This window comes from Onychomys torridus, chromosome 17, assembly GCF_903995425.1.
Source record: "Onychomys torridus chromosome 17, mOncTor1.1, whole genome shotgun sequence".
In the NCBI taxonomy this organism is placed as follows: Eukaryota; Metazoa; Chordata; class Mammalia; order Rodentia; family Cricetidae; genus Onychomys; species Onychomys torridus.
Genome location: NC_050459.1, coordinates 44,247,074 through 44,274,186, shown reverse-complemented (window position 1 = coordinate 44,274,186; position 27,113 = coordinate 44,247,074). Strand labels below are relative to the sequence as shown.

Here is a 27,113-nt window from a genome sequence, read left to right as displayed (position 1 = left end):
TCTGGCGGGGTGCTGGAGCCCGTGCATCTGCACTCACAAGAGGCAGCCGCGGTTCAAGCGCATCCACCGCCAGGGCGGAGAGTCTCTGCGCAGCAATCACCAGCTTCTCGCTCTTCGAGGGTGGTGGAGCAGCACGCAGCACTGTCCCGGGGAATCCGAAGAGAAGTCCCCTCACCTCCACCGACACTCGTCGCCTCCTCCACAGCAAGCAGAGCCCCCTGGGTGTCCTCTCCCAGTTGGTGCCCCGCCCTCTCAGGGCGCCTGGGTCCCCGCGCCCCCACGCGGGGGGAGCAGCCGGCAAGCCCGCACCGCCGCAGCTGGAGCGACAGCCACCGCTGGGCTCAGAGACACTTAAGGGGGAGGAGGGGGAGGAGGAAAAGGCAGGGCGGGAGATGAGGGGCGGGGGATGGAGCCAAGAGGAGGAAATAAATAAATAAAACAATAACCTCCGCGCCAATAAGAGCGAGGGAGAGAGAAAGACGCGGCCAGAGAGCCACCGGTGCCAGTCCGCTCGCCTGTGACAGGCTCTCGGAGCGCGCGTGTGTGTGCGTTGAGTGTGTATTCGCTGGGACTGGAGCTGGAAAGTTCAAACTAAACGTGTTGCTCTCCCGGGTGGCCGAGGCTCGCCACGGAGGCTCTGCCCAACTTCTCTGGGCCAAGTGACTGGCAGTGCCCGGCGCCCTTGGCGCGTCGCGGGCGGCTCGGCCCCGCGCCCGGGCGCAGCGGCGGAGGCGGCTCTGGTCACCCCGGAAGGGAGCCCGCGGCCAGGGCTGGACGCTCGCCCCGCCACATCGCAGACTCACGGGGTCCTGAGCTTGGAGCCCGACAACCGGAGAAAGGTACGTGACACTTTTTCCTACAGGCATCTCCTGTCGCCCAGCCCTCGTGGGTAGGTAGATGCCTAGATCCTTTCCCTGCCAGGGGTGGCCACCATTAGTCAAACTTTACCTCCACCTTCACACCCGCTGCTGGCAGTGGCGACTGCTCGCACGGCACGGGTAAATTTGCTGATAGGAACCGAGCAGGGAGGTGGGGGGGCAGCTGATGCTGGAAGAGGTGCTTTCCATCTGGATGAAGATTGCCTTTCGGATAGAATCGCAGGTCTTACCTTCTGGGGGTGTCGGTTATGATGCTATTGACTGTGATGCTTGTCAAGGGTTTCCTTGGCCCTTTTGCAGGAAAAGGCTTACAAGTTTGCAGGAAAACGTACATGTAAAACAGGGGAAGTTTGCAGCCACTTGACTCCCAGGGAGGAGTAACCCTTTCTTAGCAGCAGCAGCAGCAGCAGCAGCAGCAGCCAAGGCTTTGAAGCAGCGGCAGCAGCGGTGGTGGCCGCAAAAGAGGTTTGGCTGGTAGAGCAGCAGCTGCATGTTGTCCGGTCTGTGACTGGGAGAAGGCGGAAAAACTGGGGCTGCCTTGTCCAAGAGTGCTACCCAAGAGCCGCCTGGATAGACGCTGCGGGGTCAGTAAGCAAAGGATACCCTATAAGTTGGTCAATTCTGTTGAGAGTCACGATTGCCTTTTGTGATATTTATGTTTCCTGGATGTCCCCTTTAAATGTTTCAAAAAGTTATTTTGCGTATGATTTCCATTTCTGGGTTAGGAGGAAGGCTTTAGGACCTGTCATATAAATACCAATAAAAACAGAATGGTGAGAATAGTGTTCAAACCAGCAGAGAAGCCCATCTCTTGCCTTTAATACTTCACCTACTGCAAACTATATCTTCCCTGAGATTACAGTCTGTTTTGCCCCATTTCCTTTCCCCTTCCATTCAAATTGAACAAAAAGAATGTAAAAGTCATTATAAGTTTCACAAGCAACGTTCTCGAGCCTTTTGAAGCCACCTGCTGAATTAATTCACGTTAGTTTGAGGGATCCCGGCTTGCTGCTGGAGATGCAGTCACATCCAGCAGATGGAGCAATGGAAAACGGTACTAAAACAAATCTAACGCTCATTTATACCGATTTAATCACGTTGATGGGAAAAAAATGTGTGTGGAGTTTGCTTTATCAGCAACACTGAATTTTCTGTTATCTTTGAAAAAAATAGCATATGAACTGAAACATGACTAAAGTATAACTCTCAAAATTTCAGTTCTTGTAAGCACTTTTTAACTTTCATAAAACATCTCTAATGAGTTTCTTTTTATAAATTAAAGTACACTTGGATCTGTTCACATAAAACTATCAGCTACATCCATGGTGATAGATTATGGTGAAAAAGAGCTCCATTAAAAACAATGTATTTTTTTTTTTTGCCATGGCGTGAGTAAAGCCAATGTGCAATAGTTTTAATGACAGTGTGTGTGTGTGTGTGTGTGTGTGTGTGTGTGTGTGTACACGTGTGCATGTGTGTGTAAACTTGTATCTGAAAGTAAGTAAACACTATCAGGTTGAATGCAACACATTTTTGTTTTGTAAACTTAGGATGGAGAAGCATAGTTATTCCCCAAAATAGTTGAATAAATTTAACAGAACTTTGAAGTGATTTTTTAGAATAAATGTTCCTGTTTTTCTAGAATTATATAAAATTATATTCTCTGAAATAGTTATAAAAACATTTATATAGAATTTAGACCCTAAAAGTCTTCAAATAAGACAGCAAGTGTATCTATCCCAAAGTAACTGTTTAGTGTCTTTATGCCAATAATTATGATAGCAATAATATTTTGGAGAGGTATCTGCCTTCCTACATATATTTTAAAACTTTATCCCAAGTGATGCATCTGAGAAAATAATTATACAGTTGAGAGATAAATGCACTACCCATTTTACAGGTAGAGCAGAAAAGGCTTAAGTTGCATCAAGAGCCATTGTACCCAATGTTAGATCTTATTTTTAATCAACGCCACTACAGGAAGTATCTTTCTAGTCCCTAGGTTTTCCTGTAGACTACAATGTGGTACAGCATTTGTCTAAGCAGTCTGAACAATACCAATTTAGTCTTATTAGTATCATAATTTGGTAATTAAAATGTTACAGATTCATATAAAATATTTTAAAGAACACAGAGATAGGCGTGACACCTTTGGAAAATTAGTACAAGCAATCATTTGAATTACATTGTACTTTCCCCTCGTGCATGTGTGTCTTAAAATACATGTAATTGTGTTCTAAGTCATCAGATAGTTGAACAGCCCCTAACTGTGCATTCTTGAAACTCTATTTCTGATAGATTCACACAGTATCAAGAGGGCTTGGAATTCAATTAATAATGTGGCTAGCTTCGTGAAGAATCTAATTTTATCCCGGTTCTCACTACACAGCTACAATGATTATAGATATTTTTAAACAAACTATCGTGTTTATGCCTCTCACACAGCAAAGAACCTGGGGACTCCAGAGAAAGGTGCTGAAAATTTAATTTCTGATAATTACTAAACCTGTTAAATTACTTAAATATGGTAACTCTTACTGGAAATTTTAAAGTCAGCTAGCAACACAGCATTCGTTTAGTTAAATAGGTTTGATGGCCATATACAATTTTTATTATTTTCATGATTATCTTCCAAGAAAGCCGGATGCCCCTATGTTTATCTGCATCTTTACTATTAGTGGAATTTTTGATAAAACTGATCCCACAATCATCTTGTAAGTAGATGATGTTTCACAAGTTTTTGAGAAGTCATTTCTTAGTACCTTCTTCATAGAGTAGTAACACAACAGAAGTTAACTTCATGTTTATGGGAAAGGTAGTGGATTACTAAATGCACACATTCTGGATATGGGTATACATATAGAATACACAAAACACATATGTAGTTAGCTTGTTCTGGGACACTTACAATAACCTAGAGCTACACTGAAAGAAATTTGGGAAATAGCTTAATTTTTTTAATTTTTATTTGAAAAACAATATCATACACGGACATCTGTTAAATCCTTTCTAAAATTAGTATTTTAGAAATACTCAAGCAAACTTGAGGATGATGGTTGAACCAGGGGAATCACCAAGTGTGACTTGGAAATTCGCTTTGATTCATTTTATGTATTAGTTCCATTGTCATTCCATTTCTTCACAGCTCCAGCCCACCTTAGCCATATGAAGTAAATATCTTCAAGCAACACAGAAGGTAGCTAGTGAGCTTAGAAATAAAATTATTTAAACTGAATTAATTTTTCATAAACACAGAGGGAGATTGAAAGATTGTGAAAAGGCAACGGTGTCTGGGTCCTCTCCATTACATTTTCCTCAAGGAGGTAAAAGAACTTCATCAGTCGGTGAAGAGGAAGCAGAAGTTGGAACCTTTTATCTTTCATTTCTGCCTCATCCCTTTCCTGTTGGAGTTATCTGTGGCATAAATTCCAAGTGGGCATGGCTTTCACTTACAATATTCAGAAAATGCACATAAATATGGAGTGTGAATATTTCAGAGGCATGTGAACCCTATTATTTCTTTAAAAACATTTCAGAGATGTATATTAGAAAAACACTGTGATATCAAAATAAAATTACACTAGAAATAAGCAGAAATTTGCAAATTACAAATATATCTTGAAATAGAAATCTTAGCAGAAATGATAGATCCCAAGATTTACTCCAACTATTTCCAAATTTTATCATTAGTATAATTAAATATTTAAGGTCATCATATAGTTGTCACAGGTACTTTTAAGTTTAAGAAAATATTTCAATGTATATTTTCTTGTGTAAAAGTCTACTACTTAATTTTCCATACAATTATATGCATGTACATCTATTTTCATATGTCAATGTGAATATCTTATTTGCAAATATTTATGCTTATACATTTATCTATAGATTTCTAATACAAATACACTTTGACCTATTTAGTATGTTATGATACATTTTATTTCACTGATCTTTCAAAATTATCTTTGAAGTCCCAGGATCCTCAAGGATTTTTTTCTGTGGGTGATTGTGTAGTTCTACCTATATATTTGTAGGCATTTATCCATAGATATATGATCTTATGTCCTGCCAAATATGTCAAATAAAATAAATTTTCTAATGTTATTTGTAAAAATCTTATTACATGACTCATAATGTAATGTAGAGACAAAAAAATTAGAAACAACCAGGAAACTTTTTTTTTAATAGCAAGCTAAAGCTATGTTCTATATTTGAAGAATCATTATTTAAAATTCATTAATGGAAAAACTTTTGATATCAAATTAGTGAAAAGGAAGTATTTAGCATAATTCCAGTTCTGAACTGTTATAATAACTGTTGTTTTATAGACGTTCTTTCCAGGAAGTTAATTCCAAAAGTGTGGAGAGGCATAATTAGAAGAAAAAACACAAGAGAGAAGATAATATTAAAAATAATATGATATTAAAAGAAGAAGTCGCCTAACTAGTACTTAGATATTTATATTTTTTAATGGTTTTGATTGCTCCAAGAAAGCCTCAAATCATCAACATTATTTTCTATTAATACGTATGAATATTTTAAAAGTTGTGGATAGTGTAACTGGGTCTCGGGACTTTGCATCTAAAGTAAAGAAGCCTTTTGTGACATTGAAAGACTAAATGATGGTGCTTGAAAAGTTCAGGCTGACTTGCTTCCACAAACTCTTGCTACTTTGCTAAGTGATTTTGTCACAGATTTGAATCATGCTGTAATCATGGTTAGCTCTCTTGCCTGCTGGGTCTTGAACTGGGCTTTCACAGTAATTACTGATCAATATGATCATATTACAGATAATAGACTTAGGATATTGCTGTGGAAAATAAGATATATTTAAAATAATTGTTTTGATTTCATAGAGCCCCCAAATAGTCAGGACCACTAACATGTTAAATCAGAAAATATCATCTGGCAATCCTGATTATGTAAGAATGAGGAAAGGAAGGTAGGACCCTTCACGTCCTGCATGTGTTCTCTCTGCTTCATGGCCACAATATTCTGAATATTTTTATAGTGTTTATAAAAATCTGGAAAAATAATCACTTAATTATGGTCATAAATATTCATTAATAAATGCATTGTTTCAATATTTCTGAATAGCTCAATCCATTGTTCAAGATGTGCTCACTAAAGAAAATTGGATCTTATTACACATTTAAAAGATACATATTAGCAGTTATATGATGAAATCATCAAGAAGTGAATAACAAATTTTTATTAAGTCTAAGTAAAACTTGTTGATGTAAATTTTAGAAGTTAATTCTATTTGGATGATGGTTTTTAGGTCTGTGATTATATACAATAAAAAGTTTTCAGCAAATTTGAAAACTATAAATGATAAATGTGATTCATGTATATGTGTTTAATTATCTTTATTACTTTTCACATGCTTTTAGTAGAATAAAATAGTCTCAGTGTAAGTATGACTTGTTGAACAGGGATCAGAAGGTTAAACAGAAATGATGTGGTAAGCACTCATGCTAACCGGTTTACCTGCCCTAAATAAGTCTATTTATGAACTATTTCACACTAAGTTAAAAACAACCAGAAGCTCAATAATAGTTACTTAAACTGTAAATGTCAAATCCAGTGCCCTTAAAATAAAAGGAATCTCTCTTATCTTGATTTCTTCTTATCATAGAATAATTAAAATCAATACATTGCTTTTTTTAAATTTAGGATCAAATATTCAAAGAAAATTTAAACCAGTAACACATACAGAATATTGGTCTTCTGATTTCATTTATTATATTTAGAGCTTTAGTTATTTTAGTTTTATGTGATACTTAGTAATTCTTTTAATAATAGATTCATTTGAGGTAATATTGAATAAACTGAACTATCATCCCTTGTTTGTTGTTTTTCACACACAATGGCTTTCAAAATATAAACTTTTATTCTGCATATGTCATTTAGATTGTATAAGACCTAACTAATCCTCTAATAATACATTTTTTGAAATGTAGTTGTTTAACTTGATAAGTTCAAGTAAAATTCTATACTGTTTATCTTTACCAACTTCATTTTATGGCTGTTTATGCTTAGGAAGTTATTTATTGTGCTTCTTACAATATATTTTTTGAAATGCAATGGTTAACTTAATAAATTCAAGTGGAATAATATACTATTTATTATTATCAACTTCATTCTATTTATGGTTGAATCCCCGTTCTTAAAGTATATTTTCTAAAATTATTTGAATAAAATCCTTACATATGCAATTAACACTAACAATTGTTTGAGATGCTTTCACACTCAACAGTACTTTTAACTTTTTTTTCTCTCAAGAACATGATCATCATTTCCATCCAAATTTGCTACTCATTGCCAACTCCAACATTAAATTTGAAAGTTCATTAACTTTATATAAACATGTGTCAGTGATAGGTTTTAAACTCTGCATGCAAGAAATCTGTTAATACTATTTAAATCAAAGTTGATGTTTCCTCTATTTCATCCTTTAATACAGTCAACCAAAATTAATTGTAAAGAAGAAGAAAACAAAATTAAATTATTGTCTTCCATACCTAAAAACAGTAGCGTTCAAGAATATGAATATGAGTAATGCAATCTCAAGCAATGTCAACATAGATTTGTAAAGAAAAGTAGAATAAAATGGAGGCAAACATAATTTCAATAATAAGCTTGTATTTTAATATTTTTCAATTTTATTTTTTCAATTACTGTCCAACTAGTAATAGATAATTATTTATAAGTTTATTTCTAAATATGCACTTCAGCTAACATTTATAAAAAATGATAGTTTGCAGGTTTTTTTTACTGTTTTAAAATTTGAAATGCTTTTATACATTTCAATAATAATTTTAATGTACAAAACTGTATTAAGACAAAATACTGATCCTGTTCTTGAGAAAAATATAAAATTTAGTGCCTTCAATCATATTTAGTATAAATTGTATATAAAATTGCAATCTAAATGCTTTGACAATGTTTCTTATGAAGAATTTACATGAAGTCTGTTGTTATGTGTTTGAATTTTTTTTTAAATAGATAAGGGTCATCTCATTTTATTTAGTTTTATTTGGAGTTACTTTGTGATTGATACTGTAGTACTAAACTGGAAAACAAAATCTATTTCAAGTTTTTTCACATCTCCTAGTTAATTACATATTGACAGTAATATTTGTAAATATTTTACTGAGACCTGTCAGAAAACATTTTTAAAGATATGAATAAAGTATAAAATCTTTCAGTACATAATGTGCTTTTAGTGAAAAATAATGGGAAGACTCTCAAAATTCTCAAGATGTAAAAAGCAGAAAAAGGTCAAGAGATAATGGATCAGAAGGCTTTTTATTAGGAGACACAGCTAGACATAAGAAATCTGTACCAAAAAGAACAAAATAGACTCCCAAAGAAACAGCAAACTCACACTGACAGTGTTAACAATGGTTAAGGGTTGAATGTTTCAAATGTACATAAGATACACACAAACAAAAGGAGAATCCAAAAGAAAAGTTTGGTAACACTCCTAAGATTAGTACCCTCCAGGAAAGAAAACAGAGTGCTAGAATTCTAATCTTGATGTTGTAAGCGGTTGATAGCATTAGCAGAGCATACTAAAAAATAAGACATACTCACAAGGTATGCTGAAAGCAATATGCTTATTCTTACAAACCGACTTCAAGAAAAATTGTTATTTGAGTTTTCCAGCAAAATCCAGGTTCTGGATTGTTAAAATTTTATTTCAAATTCATACACTGATATATTATGTAATCCATTTTATTTCTATGTGCATGTTGCTGCTAAGAGAAGCCATCATTCCTAGATCTAATTATCGTTGCAAGGATACATATTGTAAACCAAGCCCATAGGATCAAAGTTACTATAATAGTACAATTTTAAGTGTGTCGATCAGCAACAACTGAAGAAAGGTCCCATGCAACCTAAAGGAAATAAAAAAAATAATACTTCCAAAACCTACAATGAAAAAGTTTTCAGTGAAGTTACATTCAGCTATGTATAATCTATCTGTCTATCTATCTATCTATCTATCTATCTATCTATCTATCTATCTATCTATCTACCTATCTATTTAAGGATATTGACACAGAGTCTCTCTGCCAACTGTACTGGCCTGAAACTGGAAGTAGTGTTTCTTCCTTAATCTCTGAAGTGTGGAGATTAAAGGTTCGAGACATTGCTCATGAATACCCTTTATTACTAGACTAGCACTAAGGGCTGGGAAAACTGCTTATTGTGGAAGACCATTCGACACGCAAGCAAAAGGTGAGAGACCTGGATGGAATCCATGAAAACAAAAAAGCTGTTTGTGGCTATGTGTCCCTGTAGCCCCACGTGTGCCTAGAAAGAGATTTTGGGTATTTTTTACTAGTCACCTGGGGATGAAACAGCTAGCTCCAAGTTAAATGAGAGATCCTGTGTCACAGCCATAAAGCAGAAAAGGATAGACATCTGACGGTATCATCCCTGGCTTTGGTGGCCTCACTGAGAAGAGTGCATTTGTGCAAACTACACACATACACACACACCCACAGACACACACACACAGACACACACACACAGACACACACACACACACACACTTTGTACAACCAAAGAACAAAAATCAAGAAACAATATAAATAGAAGAACATTTACTGAAGGAACAACTGAAAGAAAAGTAAAAATAAAGATGAATATGCTTCAAAAATATTTGTGATATTTATTAGAATTCTTAACCATTGGTCTTCATAGAACCCAAATATACATAGAAACACATATTCACAGGAGCTAGGGCAGTGGAGTACTACATAGAGATACTTGATCCCACACCTGATGAACTGAGTTTTTTGACTGAACACAAGTGGTTGAGAAGAAAATCTTACTCTCAAATGTTGTATTCTGACCTTCACATGCTTCCTAGGCCATTCACACACCCACACTCACACATACATTAGTCAGTAAGTGAACAGGTAAGTACAAACTAACATAATACATAATCATTGAACAAAATAGTAAATTTTAGCCTATGCCATCCCTTAAAGTCCAGTACATGTACACACTGAGTATATTTTGATTCTCTATATTCACTCTTCAAAGGACTGTTTTCATCTCTTTCCTGCATTTAGGACAAATTTATTCAGTAAAATCACTATTCACTCTTTCATTACAGATATGATAAAATCACGGTGTCTAAATTCCCAGTTTTGAAGCTTGAAATAGTTCATTTTGAGTATTTTGAACCTAATTGGTTTATGTTTGTAAGGTGTTTGGGAGGTGGATGCCTTTGTCTAGACACTACTTGTGGATATCAGAGAGAAAAATAGGGACATATTTATTTCCTTCTAATCTGTGGGATCTAAGGATCAATTATCATTGTGAAGATCAGCAGTGAGGTGCCTACTCACTGGTTTCTGAAATAGTTCTTAAGAATAATAATACATAAAATCAGAAGAAAAATATGATATAAAGCACAGACATGTACAATAAGATGAATGAGAGAGATATCTGTTTTTTATAACTCTACATTTAACATGACCTTCTGAAAAACATGTAAAAATCAAAATCAAATCTCCTGTTATTAAATGTATTACTCACATCATCATTTTCATGGCTGCGTGTTTGGTCACTGTACGGATTTAGTGGCCCATATTTTTAAAATCTCTCCACTATAGATCTCTGAAGTAACCTGCTGGTGTTAGCAAAGAAACTAAATGCATTTTAATTTTTGTTCATGGTGTTTTTGATATCCAAACATGTCTTTAGGATAAATTCTAAAAAGCAAAAACACTACAGGAGAGGGTATTTGCAATCATATGTTATTTCTCACCTGGTTAATAATGAAATCTTTTAAAAAATAATTCTTAATAAAAATAGAATCCTCATACTATTGTGATTAGCTCTTAAACTAGTTGTTGCCTGAAGAAAAAACAGGCAAATGCTAATACCAAATGCTGTTATAATGTGAGATCTGACTTTTACTCAAAGCTTATGTTATCTTTTATAAGTTATTTACATTTTCTTATTTCTAATTTCCTCATATATAAAACAAGTGATATTTCACAATGCTTACAAAACATTGCTATCCCACAATTTTTTTTTTTTATTCTTGATTCTTCTGCTCTGGGATTAAAAAAGTACTATATAATAGTATACAATATTTAATATTATATGATGACATGTGACACCTACCACAAACCTGTATTTTCATAATACTTAATGATAGAGCCATTTGTTTGTACTGAAGCCATTTATTTGAACTCAAACTACCATGCAAAGTATCAATCCTTCTGACTTTGTTGTGCAATTTCATAGTCATATATTTTGTAATGAATATCACTATTTCACTATTGTATGCCATCTTTTACTGTGAAAAGAATTTATATATATATATGTATATATATATATATATATATACATATACATATACATATATATGTTTCCATGTTTGTACAAATATTCAGTTCATTCATGAATAAATGGAGATTTTTATCAAAATTTATCATTGCTTCTAAATGTATAGTGCTTGCAATTTAAATACAATTGAATATGAAACAACAATCTATCATTTTTATTAGTATTTGCATTAGCGTTATGTGTGTCTGTGCACACATGTATTATACCCTATGTGTGTATGTGCATGGGACTATGCAAGTATCTATTTTCACTCTGACTCTTTTTTTGACACAGTATCTTTTCGTGAACCTAGAGTCACTGTTTTGCCTAATCAGAGTACCCAGGACCTCCTGGGTCTCTACCTATCGATGCTCCGCCAGCACTGTGTGTCAGTGTGCCACTATGCCCAGCTTCTATGCGGGCTCTGCCTACTGGAACTGCTCCTCATGGCTGAATCCTAAAATATACTCCTTCTCCTACAATGTATTTTCTTTCTACCTTGATGTTTCTCTACAGGTGAAATGAACTTACAGGTTAGGTTGGCCTTTTCTGCTGACTCCGTTCTGACTACTTCTATGTTCACGGAGCCTTGTTATCTATGGAGAGACTCTCAAAATCATTTTTTTCTTTCTTCTCCTGCAGAGCTTGCTTCTCTTCTTCTCAGTCCATAAGTGAATTCTTTGTCTCCCCAGAAGGCTTCGCTTCATTTCTTTCTTTTTTTTTAAACAGTCATGTTTACATTGGTTGTAGAGAACCCCGAAGTAGACAAGAAAATTCAAGACAAAACTTTCAACGTTCCATTCCCTATTATAACCACATTGTGAGGATGCTGACTGCCTGCTGTTCTTTTATAGAGTCAGCAAGTCCTGTAAAGTTCCCAGTGCACACAGTAGAAGGATCAGGAAAGAGTGGACCAGGACTTTTCAGGATCCTAGGCACTTTCGCCTTAAATCCTTAATCTTTATGTTCGCTATCCTTTTAACTTAGTTTTTGTCTTAAAAATAGGATTGTTCTTTGCATCTACTGTCTCTTATACTTTACTATACTTAAAGAAAATAACACAAATTAGTATTAGTTGCTACTTGGTAAAATTAAATGTTCAGGCCATAAAAGCATTCAGAATATTTTCTCATTCTGTGTTCTTATCCAACAGAGATGAACAAACTTGATCTTCCAAAATCGCATTTCCTTTTTAAACTTCAACTTCTTACCTTCATTTCCTGGAAGTTCACACCTGGCTGAACTCTGCTTAAGGACTGTTCACAGGCTCCCACTTGTCCTTTTGATCACCTTCAATGTAACCTTCAGTGATAAGGCCACCAGTCACAGTGCCCTTAACTGAGACTTAACTTCACTCTTGGCATTTCACCCACAGTAACCTGTCCTTATGGTGATCATCCATGTTACTACTTTTAGTAAGTCCTGATGTGATCACAATCATACAAATAGTCATAGGTTTTTCAGCATGAGATATCCTTACAGAATTAGGACTTCATGTACAAATTAAATACAATGTTGGTATCGGAGAGAGGTTTCTATACGGTGTTTATATGGATTGCAAAGGATGTTAGAACTTTGTAATATAGAGAATGTTTAAAAAATAGTTCCTGCAGATGCCGTATGAACACAAAGAACGGTCATTCAAAATAACTTGTTTCATTGATACAAAGAAAATATAAATATTTATTTAAATTTAAACTCAACTTTATTTGGATAGCATTGTGTGTTTCATATTAAGCAAGACATCCTTGTACTCCTCGGTCCCATTAGGCTTTTCTTTCTCTCCCGCTGTGTTTGATTAGCAGGCCATTGTCTCACAAGTGGTCATTCCAGCTCCTTTGTTTTCTATGGCTTCAAAGCCTATCAAGAGTGAAGCAAAGCAGCCTTGCTGTAGACCCCTCCGGTCTACTTAATTGTAAAAGATGAAGGTATTTTCCTGGCACCTAACATTTATATAATTTTGACATTTTTCTTCAGGTGTTCAGACTCCACTTCCTTGTTTCAGTTAATTGAGAAGTTAGTTAATCACAAGAAATTCTTTATTACATCTTTGGGAGATGTGGAGGGAATGGTGACTGCTTTGAAGGAGATCAAAGTGCACACGCACGCGCGTGCGCTCACACACACACACACACACACACACACACACAGAGAGAGAGAGAGAGAGAGAGAGAGAGAGAGAGAGAGAGAGAGAGAGAAATGGTGGCTTTATTAGCTTCTTAGTGCAACCTTAAAGAATTGCATAAACCGGAATCCTTAAAAGATCAGGGATGTGTTTGCTCGCAGCACAGAAAGCCAGAAATTCAACATAGGCTATTGGCAGATAGGTTCTTTCTGGAAATTCTAAGACGGACATTTTCATGGTGCTCTCCTACCTGGAATTCATGTTCTATGCCTTGAATCCATGCGGCTTTAAGTCTCCGCTTTCATCATCATTTGCTCTTCACTTCTGTATTTCCTTTACTTTGCAAGCTTGTGTTAAACCTCTCTCCCTTTACATTTATTGAATCACAGGTCAGAGGATATATTGTTCATCCTAAATCCAAGATGAGCTCATCTCCACATCCTTAGCTTATTTGCATGTGCAAAATCGTTAAGTCACATTCCTAGGTATAGGAGGTCAGGATTCAAGGACAAATTGGAGGCACTATGAAGTCCTCAACAGTCGAGAAGCTTGACCTTGGTGGAACACAAAACATTCATTTTGAAAACACCATTGAGACCGGATCACCTCCCGAGATGGAATAGCCTCAGTAACTGACACAAAAGAGGAATACACTGACTGAGAGGGTTGCACCTCTGTATCAGACATCTGAGGTATTAGAGAAAACTGAGTCAGGAAATGAAACCTATTAAACAACTTAGGGATAGATGGAATCACAAACACAATTCAAGTCTATGACATATAACAAGTCCTCTACCAAGGACAATAATACTTTTCTGAGGGTCAAGTTGAACTAATGCCAATTCCATTGGGAATTTTTGAGGCTTGAAGGGGCTCTCTCTTCCAATTTTTACAAGTATCAAATAGAGAAAGCAGAGGCTAAAAACTAAAGTACAACTGGGTTGAATCTTTCTTCAGCAGTTACCAATATTATAAACTTGAAGATGTTGTTTGTTTTCTTAGAGCTCAATTTATCATTTCAAAAAAAATGTATTGTAATTCTTGAAAAGAAAACTATTTCCTGGCCGTGCTGTATGAAAAACTTTCCATTATGAATACAATGGTTCTCTCCTGCCACTCTTCAGAGGATGGCCACAAGCACATGATAGGCACAGGGTACACATTTCATGTTAACCAGTTCGGTAGGACCACGTGACTGGGCATCTTTTTTTTTTGCACAGGAAGTTCTTATTTATGTTTGTTATAGTTTCTTTCATTTCTCATTCTTCACTCTACAAGGGAGGCAGACATAATAGGTAGAGTTACTCAAATTTTTATATATGAATTTATGATATGTGTTGAATGTAGTAAGTTTATATATTCTCTCATTAGCAAGATAGGTAGGTATATTTTTTGCAAAACAATATTAGAAACTAATATGAAAATTAAATATGAATAAATTCTTATAATTCTTTAATTTTTGGAAGAATAACATATAAGAATCCAATCTTTTATAGTATTTTATTACCCCTATGATATGCAGATTTCAATTTTATTGTGAAATTTATACACTCAAAACATATCCCAAATGTGTAAAATTTTAAATGAATGTGTTTTGTTCTAAAAGTCTTCGGAAGTTAAGGGTGTTTTATCACAGTCCAAATTTTTTTTCATTAAATCCTAAAAGTTATTCATTTGCTACATTATCATCTTAACATATGAAGATGATAGAATTAAAATAGTACACAATTACGGAAAGAATAAGGAAAAAGTTAAATCAAGAGTATTTGTGTTTATCATACTATATCTTGTTCATGATAAATTAATTCATTGTGATTAAGATGTGATAAGGATGAATTTATGATAGAATCAATATTATATCATTCAGTACACAAGAGTTAAAGTTTGTACTGTACAAGCTAACCAACACGAGTTTCATGAAAATAATCCTATATATAATGTGCTATATCTACATGCAGAAAGAAAATCAACACTAATAACAGTCATTGAAATATGAAACATTAATAACAGCCTATTATGTGGATTACAAATAACATAAACACATTTAGACAGAGCTAAAAGCAAGTGAAGAAAGTAAAACACAATTGTAAACTACTTAGAAAACACCAGGACTGTAAATACAGTTCAGTTACTAAAGTGCTTGTCACACAAGCATGTGGACCTGAGTATTACCCCAGTACTCTTTATATAAAAGCTGTTTCCAGTAGTGTGCACATGTAAACTCAGTGCTGGAGAGACAAGAGGATCCCTGGGGATTGCTGGCCAGGCAATCTAGCAGAATCAGCAAGCTAGACATTCAGTGAGAAAACTTGCTTCAAAAACTAAGCTGGAAAGTGATTAAAGAAGAAAATGATGCCAACCTCTCTCTCCACATATTTCAGTTCTTTCTGTCTCTCTATCTTTCTGTCTGTCTGCCTCTCTCACCTCACACACTCACACACACACACACACACACACACACACACACACACACATACACATACACACATACACAAGTCCTACAAATATACACAAAACATACCACTCACATATGTGTTATACAAATTTTGTATTTGTACACAAAAATGTAAAATTATGTAACATCAGATTTTAAACATTTAATTGTTAAGAGTATAGTGAATGAATTATACTATTGAATAGTTTTAAAATATAACCAGAAAGCCTGGTGTGGTGGTACACCTTTTAAGCCCAGCACTCAAGAAGAAGAGGCGGATAGAACTCTGTGAGTTTGAGGCCAGCATGGTCTACTAGGTGAGTTCCAAACAACCAAGTCTGACAGTGAAACTCCATCTCAGAAAACAAAATTAAATAATAAACCAAGCTAAAACTAAAAAAGAAAAATCCTCACAAATTATATATATATATATATATAAAATTCTGTATATATGTATATATATGTATATACATATATAGAAATATATATCAATAAAATGAATAGTTTTATATGATATTATTATAGGAACATGTATAATACTAAGAACATAGATATTTATATATGTATGTGATGATTAATTAATTAAAAGAAATATGAAAATGTGAATATAACCCAGAAATAGTCTTTGAACTCAGTAAATAAAGAACAATTATCTTACCAAGAAATGTATGAAAATACAAAGAGCTAGAAATGATAATGTGATTTGTTTTTCCTACAATTATTAAAATCAATATTTCTGTTGGTATATAAAAATAGGGAAAACACTACAGACAATAATTCTATAATATTAATCTATCCATTCAATAAATCACATATACCATCCTACTGACATTTTTAATTTTCAAGTGTCTGTGAAGAAAATATGTGAAACAAATTAAGACCTGTTTGGCAGCATTAAAGCGAAGTTGTGCCTCTGTAATTATAAAGATGTACTTTCATGGCTTACTTTCTGAAATATGATGATAAAGAAATTATATATATATATATATATATATGCAATATTTGCATATGGTAACAAAGATTTAATATCAATGTAAAAAGTAAAACGACCCCAACTGGATCAGGCCCCTCTGGATAAGTGAGCCAATTGAGTATCTTGAACTGTTTGGGAAGCACCCAGGTAATGGGACTGGGACCTGTTCTTAGTGCATTAGCTGGCTGTTTGGAACCTGGGGCCTATGCAGGGACACTTTGCTCAGGACCTGCCTGTACTGAATCTACCAGGTTGAGCTGAATTCCCAGGGTAGTCCTTGCCCTGGAGGAAATGGGAATGGGGGTGGGCTGGGGAGAGGGTGGGGAGAGGGAAGAGGGAGGACAGGGGAATCTGTGGCTGATACGTAAAATTAAGTTAAATTATAAAATTAAAAAATACAACAACAATAATAATAATAATAATAATAATAATAATAATAAACTAAAACAAACTAAGATGGAGCTCCTTATAGAGGAACAGATGTAAGATTTAAAAACTGAAATACAAAGTCCTATATATTGCTAGCACCGTATATTTGTCCAACATTAGTATTTGAAGAAGAAATTAAATTTTAATAGAAAAGTCAAAATTTACACTTTCAAAAAAGTATCACTGAATGAGTACAATTAAATATGATAGTTCTACTTTTATGTATTTAAAAATTAGATCTCTGCAAATTCTTTGCTCAGAATTCCACAGCCTCAATGACATAGGGTGGATATGCAGGGACAAGGAAACAAACAGGCTCGAGATGCACGAGATGTATGATGTGAAAGACACCAAGAATAAATAAAAAGAAAGTTAAAAAAGAGAAACAATGTCTTATGGATTTGGGAAGGATTCAGGTCAGAGATGGAGATGAGCCAAGGATGACAAAGTCCTAGAATATGTTTACTTGTTTTTCAGTGATCACTTGTAATACACAATGACAAAACACTTATTTTACTGTTAGACACATCACTCTCTGAAGAATATTCTTTGCGTTAGGCCCATTGCTAAATACCAAAATACATTTATGAACACACACACACACACACACACACACACACATATATATGAAACTTCTTATAATTTTTCCTTTTTAAATTTTTCCTTATACAATATATTTTAATGAAATTGCAACTAATTGCTGAGAAACAAATATATATATACATATATATATATACATACATATCTAAACATTTTCATATTGCTAATAATAGCCAAGACATGAAATGAAATAACTTTAATGCCTATGGATAAATAATATTTCAAAAGAATCATGTCCTAGCCAGCAATAGAATGTGCAGCATTTAATGGATGCTTTAGATTTTTATTTAGTGGAATGAAAGCTTGACATGATATGTTGCAAAGTAAAAAAGCATTAATCTACATACCTTGTGTGGTATTTTGGATGGGTAAATTGTTTACTTTTACATGTTTCTTTGTAAACACTGTTCATGAATACATCTTTCCTCTATTAAAAAGGCCAAAACTTTGCCTAAAATTCTAAGCAATTCTATTCAATAATGTGCTCAAAATCACATTACTGTGAAGTTCATCTTACGAAACAGAAATTATGGGAACTTTAATGGAACTGAATATTTATTTTCAACTCAAGATTCCTACGATGAAGAGTAACATGAGCCAGGTGTTACCCCAGGAAATCTGGAACATTGGTGTCCTGGTATCAAGTCTGTGGTTGGACAAAGTACTCTAACAACAAGCAACTAAGGGGAGAAATGCTCTATTTTACTTTAACATCCCAGGTCCTACCTACTTTATCACTTTAGGGTAACAACAGTGATAACAGCTTGAGATGGGGTCCCATCACATCCACAGCCAAAAGCAGAGAGAAACCAAGAGCATGCATGCCTGGTACTCAGCTAGCTTTCTTTTTTCATTTATATACAGTCCAAGTCCCTATACCTGAGGATGATGTCAACTATTTCTAAGCTGGATCTTCCTACATCAATTAGAAATGTTGACAGTTCCTTAACATACATACTCATAGGCCAATCTGATCTAGAGAGTCCCACCTTGAGACTCTATCCCTGGGGTAATTCAATGTCAAGTTAACAATTGAAATTATCCATCTTAGTGGTAATGAGTGGTAGTGAGGAAGAGGGGACACACATAAACCAGAGAAGTGTGGTTTTTCAGAGGGCCAGAAGTAGCAGTTATTGTAAATCATAGGGGAAATTTCATGAATTGCTGCTGTCTCAACACTGATGCCTTAGTGACAGGTTGGTGTTCCTGTGGAAGGTATTTAATTACGGCTTCTTGATTTTTTTCAAACTCCATCCATTCCCTCTTAATCCCCCTACTTTGTTGTGTAGAGCCTTTTTCATTTATTGATGACAACATATACAAGCTTGGCCCTTCTTAGTGTGAAAAGGAGCCAAAAAGGATATTTATTAATTAGTCCAATATTTATTGATTGTTCTTCAACACCGGGCATAGTGCCAGAAACTGGAAACACAGTGAGTCTCCTTAAGATGCAGGAATACGAATAGATTAAGTGTAGCCACTAGTGCTTTGGTGAACCTTGTACCAAAGGCATTTACACCTTGTCCTGGAAAGGCATAGGAGGAAGTCCATTAGCGACCGTCTAGTGCTTGAGATTGCAGGTAGGTGACAGAACCCCAGAGGAGTGCCAATATATAAAATTTCTTTCTGGGCCAATGAACATCTCTGCCATTATATTCCAAGTCACTGTAGGTGGGTAAATTGTATGATGTATGAATTGAGTTCATTCAAACAAAGCCATATGAAAATGCAGGTTACCTGATTGTGGGGTACATGTGGGGCAAGTTTTTGGTATATTTGGGGATGGGGTGGGGTGGTAGTGGCTGCCATTTGAGTTCACATTAATCAGGATTTAGTCCTGGAAAGGAAACAGACAACAGTTGTGCAAGCATATGAATCTGAAAGAAGAATCACCCAGAGTTGAGCATTGTCAGTTTATACTGAGCTGAATCCTGAGGAAGGTGGAAGAAATGAGAAGGGACTGTGTCTGAAGGATGTTGGTTCTGTGGTGAGACATTCTAAACTTGTCCCCTGATTAGTGCTCATAGTGTTCTACCCATGATGTATCAATTGTGTCTGCTGTCTTTTTTCTTTCACTCTTTTTTCCCCTTGAAATCAGTGGGTAGTAGATCTACCAATGCATTTTTAATGGGTATTTCTATCTCTATGTTCAAAGATTCTGATCCAAGGGCTTGTAAGTAGAGACAAAAATAAAACCAGTCTTTTCAATAAGCATACTCCATAATTCCCAGAAAAGCCCATGCAATAGATTTAGAGAAATACTATGATCTCTAAAATATATTTATTCAGGTTAGGATAGTGGTGAGCAGATAAAAATAGTTGTTCAAGACTGATGATCCGAATTCTGGTTCCTGAAACTGATATGGAAGCCAATAAGCCTGGTGCAGGTCTATAATCTCAGAACTTGTGCAAGTGATGAAATACGGATGCAAGCTTGGGTTTCAGCCAGACTGGGGTGCAGAGCTGGCAGCAAACAAGAAAAGTTCTGCCTCAAAGTAGAAGGTGAGAGTGATTAACTGCTGAGGTTATGCTGTGGCTTTCACACAGATATATAAGTGCCGGATTTGTGTGCCCTCATACACACACACACACCATATACATATATAATATATATCATATACATTTACACTAAAATAAACAAATAAATAAAATATCTGTTTATTGCCTCACAAATGCCAAATGTCTAATGGAATTTCCCTCTTGAAGAAAAAAAAAGATAGAGGTGCCTCACTCATAACTTATGTACTTTTATTAGTGTGTGACATAAATAAAAGATGAGAAGCCAGGCTGTGGGATGGACCAATGGAAATATCACACAGAAAAGGAAACTCTGCTGTCAGCACCTTTCATAAAATAATTTCGGCTTTCTTTCTGGAAGATGATAATAAGGCAAGAAGGTTGAGATTATAGAGAATTTACTATAGGATTCAAATTCTTTACTTTACTGAGAAGAAACATAGGCCTCAAACGAAAAAGTATTATATATTCAACCGAAGGCAATGAGCACACTTTGAATCAATTTACTGCTTTTCATTTCGAGCATGATCCCAGGCACTGAATTTCTTTTTAAGAGAAAGATAAATATCAAGACTGTAATTGCAAAGCTATGTCTCCCCTTGAGAGTTTGCTATGAACTTCTATTGATTTCTGTTGTGATTCTGGAGAAAGATATGGTACTTTCCAGAGGGAATTGTACTGGCATAGTCTGTTTTAGACATATATACATACATGTTTTACCTCATATTACTTTCCCCCCTCAATTAGATATGTTTTCCTTTAAGATTTACAATGGGGGGATGATTTTATCATGACCATATCAGGGATATAAGATAAATAACCCAATTTCATTGAATGCTGTTTTGCTGTTATCATTGTAATTCTGAAATAATTTTAATATTGCCTTGTAGCAGTGCTCTTCAAGAGGTATATATGATGAAGCCATTGATCTGTTACTGAAAGGATTTGTTAGATTGGAAACTTCTGGGGAATAATTGCTTTAGTACTCTCAGAAAGCATAAGAGGTCCACATTTATCCCTCCAATGAGCAAACTAAATGATGGGACAGATTTGAAGCCTTGTATGAAGGTATCTTGTATACATGTCAATGTATATTAAGATGTCATTGTTAGAAGACTTAATATGTAAGCTCTGGTGAGAAGCAGCTAAAAATGGAACTCTTTATGTAAAACCTACTCATTTTACATTCCTACTACACTTCTATAACTATGACAGTTTCTGTCCATGTGTGTTTGTGATGCATATACCTATGTGATCATCCTTTAAACCTAAGTTTAATCTATGTAATTGTTATTTCAGATGGGATATTAGTACAGGGATTACACAATTGTGATGAAAATATCCAAGATACAATGTAAACTAACATATGTTTAATTTTTAAACCCAGATTACTTACAGACTGGAATATAATAATGGTATAAGAAAAGGCATAAATTCAAAAACACATAAATTCAAAAACTCTGAGAGCTGTTGCATGCTTAGAAGGTAGAGGACCATGGTCAGTATTTTAGGGAGAGTATGGTTAGGAAGTCTCAGCATTTAATCGAATTCTCTTGAGCTTCTTAGTAAAATTTCAAACCTGAAAGAAACTTAGCCTTTAGTCCAACCCTTTTCCCTGGCTGAACCAAAACCTATCTCTAAAGGTCCTGTCACTTGGTTTCCAGGTCACAAAATCTGAAAAGTCTCAGGCTGAAGGGAAATTCAAATCCCAAAGCATAAGCATACTGGCAGAAAAGAGGAGACAGATGGCAAGATGGAGTTCATTCACAGAGGAAACTTTTGGTTTTGGTGGACTGGGTCCACTTAGTAAAGGACACAGAACAGGCAACATGTTAACCTTGTATATTCTTAAAACAGTGTAACTTCAGTTAACCTAAGGTTTTCTGTCAAAAACATGTCCTGAGCTCATTTTATTTTCTCAGGGAAATACACACTGCACTTTGTATTATCTCCACAACACAGTGTAAGCTTTTTGTAGGGGCATTAACACCTTTATATGTAAGACCATCAAATAGGCAATTTCATAGGTGAGGTAGTTAATTCAGAGTGCAGTTTGAAATTGTGATACGATAGGAAATATTTAAAACTGTTTTTTAATAGTTCCAAGTCCTGTGTATAATTCGTGTAATTTCCTCTTCATAATTACCTTTAACAGAATGGCATGTCATATTTATGCTTAGATGATTTCTTTTAACTTTATTCTTTTTATTTAAACATTTCAAGTTCATTTTGTGCAGAATAGAGCAGTTTCTGCTTGATCATTTCAGATCCACAGACTGTGGTGGGTTCCCCTTGTCCTTTGTTCTCACTACTATTTAGACAAAAGCAACAAACAAACAAACAAACAAAAAACCCTTAACCTTTTTTGGGCACCCTGGAAGCCTCTAACCCAAAATACTTTTCATTAATGGAAAGCTTAACACAGTGGATAATCACTTCGTCTATCGTATCTAGTAGTTCAGTCTTAACATTAAAGTGTTTTATTGTGTGATATTCCCTTTGATATCTTCCTCTCTTGGTCGAAATCCATCAAGTCAGTGAATTACTTGTGCATTTTTAAATAAATCCTGCCAGGCCAGGAGACACAGGACTATAATCCTAGGTACCTGTAAGCCAGAGGCAGAAGGAAGGCTTACTGGAGCTATGGGTAATTTCACATCTATTTGAACTACCCAGGAAGCTCTCATTTCAAAATAAGAAAACTAAGGAAGCTGGTAGTACAGTCTGTGACATGGCACTTTCCTGGCATCCATGGAGCCCAAGTATTAATCCCCATGACTTTAAAACCTTATAGAAATCAAACAGAAGAGCTATGCAAGAAAAGTTGCCTAAAAGACAGTAATAATAATGGGCCACTTACACATAAGAATTAAGCAGATATCGATTTGTCTAGATATAGATATATAATTATGTGGTTTAAAAATTATTGTATTGTTCTTAAATTCACTGTTCTATGAAACAATGTAAGTATCTCTAAAAAAATATGTATGATCCTTCCTGTTGATGGCTTCTCATTTAAATATTTAGATAGGTAGGTTCTTGTCCTTTAGGTGACTGTAACATAGATATTATATTATCAATTATCAATACTAGTGCTCTGGTGAAAATATATTACACATCAACTATATTTTCAGTAGCCATTTCTATATAATAACAATTCTTTGGACTTTTTTGTTCTTCAGATTTTACTACTTGGAGCCTTTTAAATATTTTTATACTCCAACTCAGCTCTTTTGAAATATATTTAGACAGTCTTTGGGAAGGAGTCTTAGTATTGTTTATGTCTTGAGATAATGTTAATCAGTCTTTAAATGTTTTGTGGCTTTAAAATACTTTCTTTCAAGGAAGTGGAACAGCCTGATGGCATTAGGCACAGCTGACCGACCATGTAATAAAAGGCTCCAGGATTATTTTAAACCCTGTGGCCTCTACTAAAGAGTTAATAAAAGAATACACCATGCTACTAGGAGATTAATCCTAGTTCCCACAATAAAGAAGTCTATTTCCATGTCAAACTAAATGGTGAAACCCATAATCATTTTTATTGACAGAAATTCTCAAGGAAATTTGTTAACTATTTGTTTGAAAAAATTGTGAAAGAACATTTAATATCAATAAATAAAACTTTGTCTTCTATAATCTCTTCATATTTTATAAATTAAAATGCATTTCATTGCTCTATTTGGTTACTTACATTGCTGGTCCATTTTTTAAAAAAATTTCCCCAAAACTTACCTTAATCTTTCATTAATCTCTCACCAAAATGTTTTCCAATTTTCCCCTCATACTTCTTAAAAGCAGTAGATTCAAATAATAAGTATATTGTATTAGCAAGATCTATTTTGTCTGGATCAGATAAAGTTTTTTACATAGAATTATATAATTACTTGAAAAAGATATGCTACAAACAAACAAAATACTTGTAATAAACTATATTAAGTCAAACCCATACTATAATACAAGTTTTTAATCCTTGCTACTTACCAAAGTAATTTTTTATTTGAAATCAAAAGGCTTCCAGTTTTTAGAAAGAATTGATAGGATTTTTATAAGAATTGATTGTAGCATGAATCTTAGAAGTTCTTATTAGTAAAAATCAAACCTGAGGCCAGTTATTGGGGTGAATGCTGGAAGATCAGGGTAGCAGAACAAGCCACAGCCACCTCACCTCACCAGTTCCTCAGCTGATCCTGTTTCCTCAGACTGGAAGCCTCTGTGTCCTCATCTGAATAGATTTCAGCTGAACTGCTGCTCAAAAGCCTAAAAGCTTAACCAGCCAAAAGCTTCTAATTTCTGATCTTTATTCCTTATATATCTTTCTGCTTTCTGCTGTCACTCCCTGGGATTAAAGGCTCATTTCTTGGGATTAAAGGCAAGTGTCACCAGGCCTGGCTGTTTCCAATGTGGCCTTGAACTCAGAGATCCAGAGGGATTTCTGCCTCTGGAATGCTAGGATTAAAGGCTTGTGCTACCACTGCCTATACTCTATGTTTAATATTGTGGCAGTCCTGTTGTCTGACCCCAGATAAGTTTATTAGTATGCATAATATTTCGGGGAACACAATACCACCACACTTGGGTGTACTGATTCTTGACTAATATGTCAGTAAGGGTTAAGATAATATGAAATTTCTGATACTGTACAGTTAAGCATTATCTTCCATGCATTTTACTTATATTTCTAAGAAGATGAGTAAATGGCAAAATTGGATTTAATCTTTTTATACCCTTAACATATTTCATCATGAGTTCTCCAGACCCAAGTGAAGTGACTCAAAGTCAGGCAACTTGCAAGAAATATTAAAATGTCTACTAGTCCCTAAGCAAAATACTCAGTCACTGAAATCATTATAGCTTACCTGTTAATATCTCCATATAAGATCTTGATTAATTAGAGACTGACATCAAGTAAGCTCTTCTATAAATTTTGCTTTGCCTGGAATTATAAGCAATTTAAGAATGATTCAAATAAATTATATTACATTGTCTGAAAGAAGGTATTTTTTTAAGTAAGCCACCTTCTAAATAAAATATTCAACTTATAAATCAGTGTAATCTATGAACAGCTCTTACTTGTGTGTTAATTTAGGATCCAGTAGATCTTCATTCACTCTCTCACCTCTGGAAGTAAACGCTGAGACATGTAGTGGTACACCAGCCAGAGACATCTCATCAACTTCAACTTATTCTGGTTATTGGGCTCCTCTACACACAGTTGCAAATGAAGAAAGGAAAATTTCTAGTAAGAAGGTGGGTGAATTCTTGAATTGGGACAAACAACGGTAGGCACATAGTCTTGGCTTCTTGGGAAGCAATTGCTAAGGAGAGAATATCAATCCATAACTGAAAGGATGATAAATTGACACTTAATAGATGGAAGTGAAAGGAGTCTAGGGATTTAAATGACTCCATGGTAGGATCACAGGTGGGGATAAATAATGGTCTACTCTCAGTTTGTATCTAGCATTAATGAGGACAAAATATTCAGAAACAAGAGAGGCATATGGAGTATAAGGAAAAATTTGAAATAGTCCTGTTTTTCTACACTAACTCCTTATTGAAGACTTTGCTAATTAGTTACAGAATTGTAACTCTGCAGGACTTGTGCATCTTCTACGTACTACTCAACAATGCAACACTCGGAGCTCCACAACACTTGGAGCTCCACAACTGGGTTGTGAAGTGGAGGGTGTTCATTTGTCACCCTCGTTCTCACAGCCTGGGCAGATCTGGTGCTCGATGATCTTGAATACACGAAAGTTTATTAATCTTCCTCCAGCCTTTAGTGAATTGGGGCCAACAGCTTCTGTTTGATAGTGACATGGTGGTATTTTAAAACTATCCCCAACCACCCTGTGTAACTTAGAATCTGTAAACAAAGGGTTCAAGTAAGGAATATCTTTAAAGTTGAGGCAGTTAATTTTAACCTTCAGCCAGAGATGAAAACAAATGCCTGGATTTTCTCTGTTCCATTCTTTGCTACATTCCCAAACACCATACTAACCTTTTAAAAAGCACTTATTTTTCGTTCAATCTGTGCAAAATATGGATATGTGTTTTATGTTTCTTTTACTTGTCACGTTCCAAGTTGTCAGTAGCCACAGTTGTCCATGATTGGTGGTTACCAGACTGTAGCACACACCATGGAGTACAAATCTTGTGTTTGGATGTGAATCATTGCTACTGTGCTGCTGTAGTGCATTAACACTCACATAGTTTAAGACTACTCTCAGGTTTATTTGCTCAACAATCATTTACTGTAATGACTAATTTTGCTGGACCTATAAATATATTTTATTCAACGTATTGAATTGGTAAGTAAATACCATACCACAGAGCACCATGTCTAAGGAGTTCCGTTTCCATATGCAAGTGACATAGATACACACACACACACACACACACACACACACACACACACACACACGGTTTATTTGATATGAATAGAAACATTACTAAGAGGCTATCAGGGATCTCCACCAACTCTGAATTTAATTTTCAAAGGGCTGAAAATTAATGATGTGCTGGTATTTTAAAGTCTTTATAAAAAGCTGGAGATTCTTTAAAATGGGAGCATTCTGTTGGACCTTTGATAAGTCATACATGATGCATTCTAGGCATATTTTTGCTATGTTAGCAGATGATTAAGGGGATCTTGTAACTTATGAACACTCATATATTCTAGGGACAAGTCACCATGAAGTACAAAAGAAAATATCAATAAAACTCTCCCATCACTTGATAAAATAATCAATAAACCCTGCTGTCCTTGATATCTCTAATCACTAAAGTACAGGAACAAAA

General features: G+C 35.1%; 1 protein-coding gene across 1 annotated transcript in view; it reads left to right on the top strand.

The window, feature by feature from the left end:
* Positions 1 to 488: 488 nt before the first annotated feature.
* Positions 489 to 27,113, top strand: part of Tenm3 (teneurin transmembrane protein 3) — a 2,620,641-nt gene continuing 2,594,016 nt past the window's right edge. Inside the window, exon 1 of the mRNA XM_036166440.1 lies at positions 489 to 839. The gene's annotated coding sequence lies outside the window, so the exon portion shown is untranslated. The remainder of the gene's footprint in view (positions 840 to 27,113) is intronic.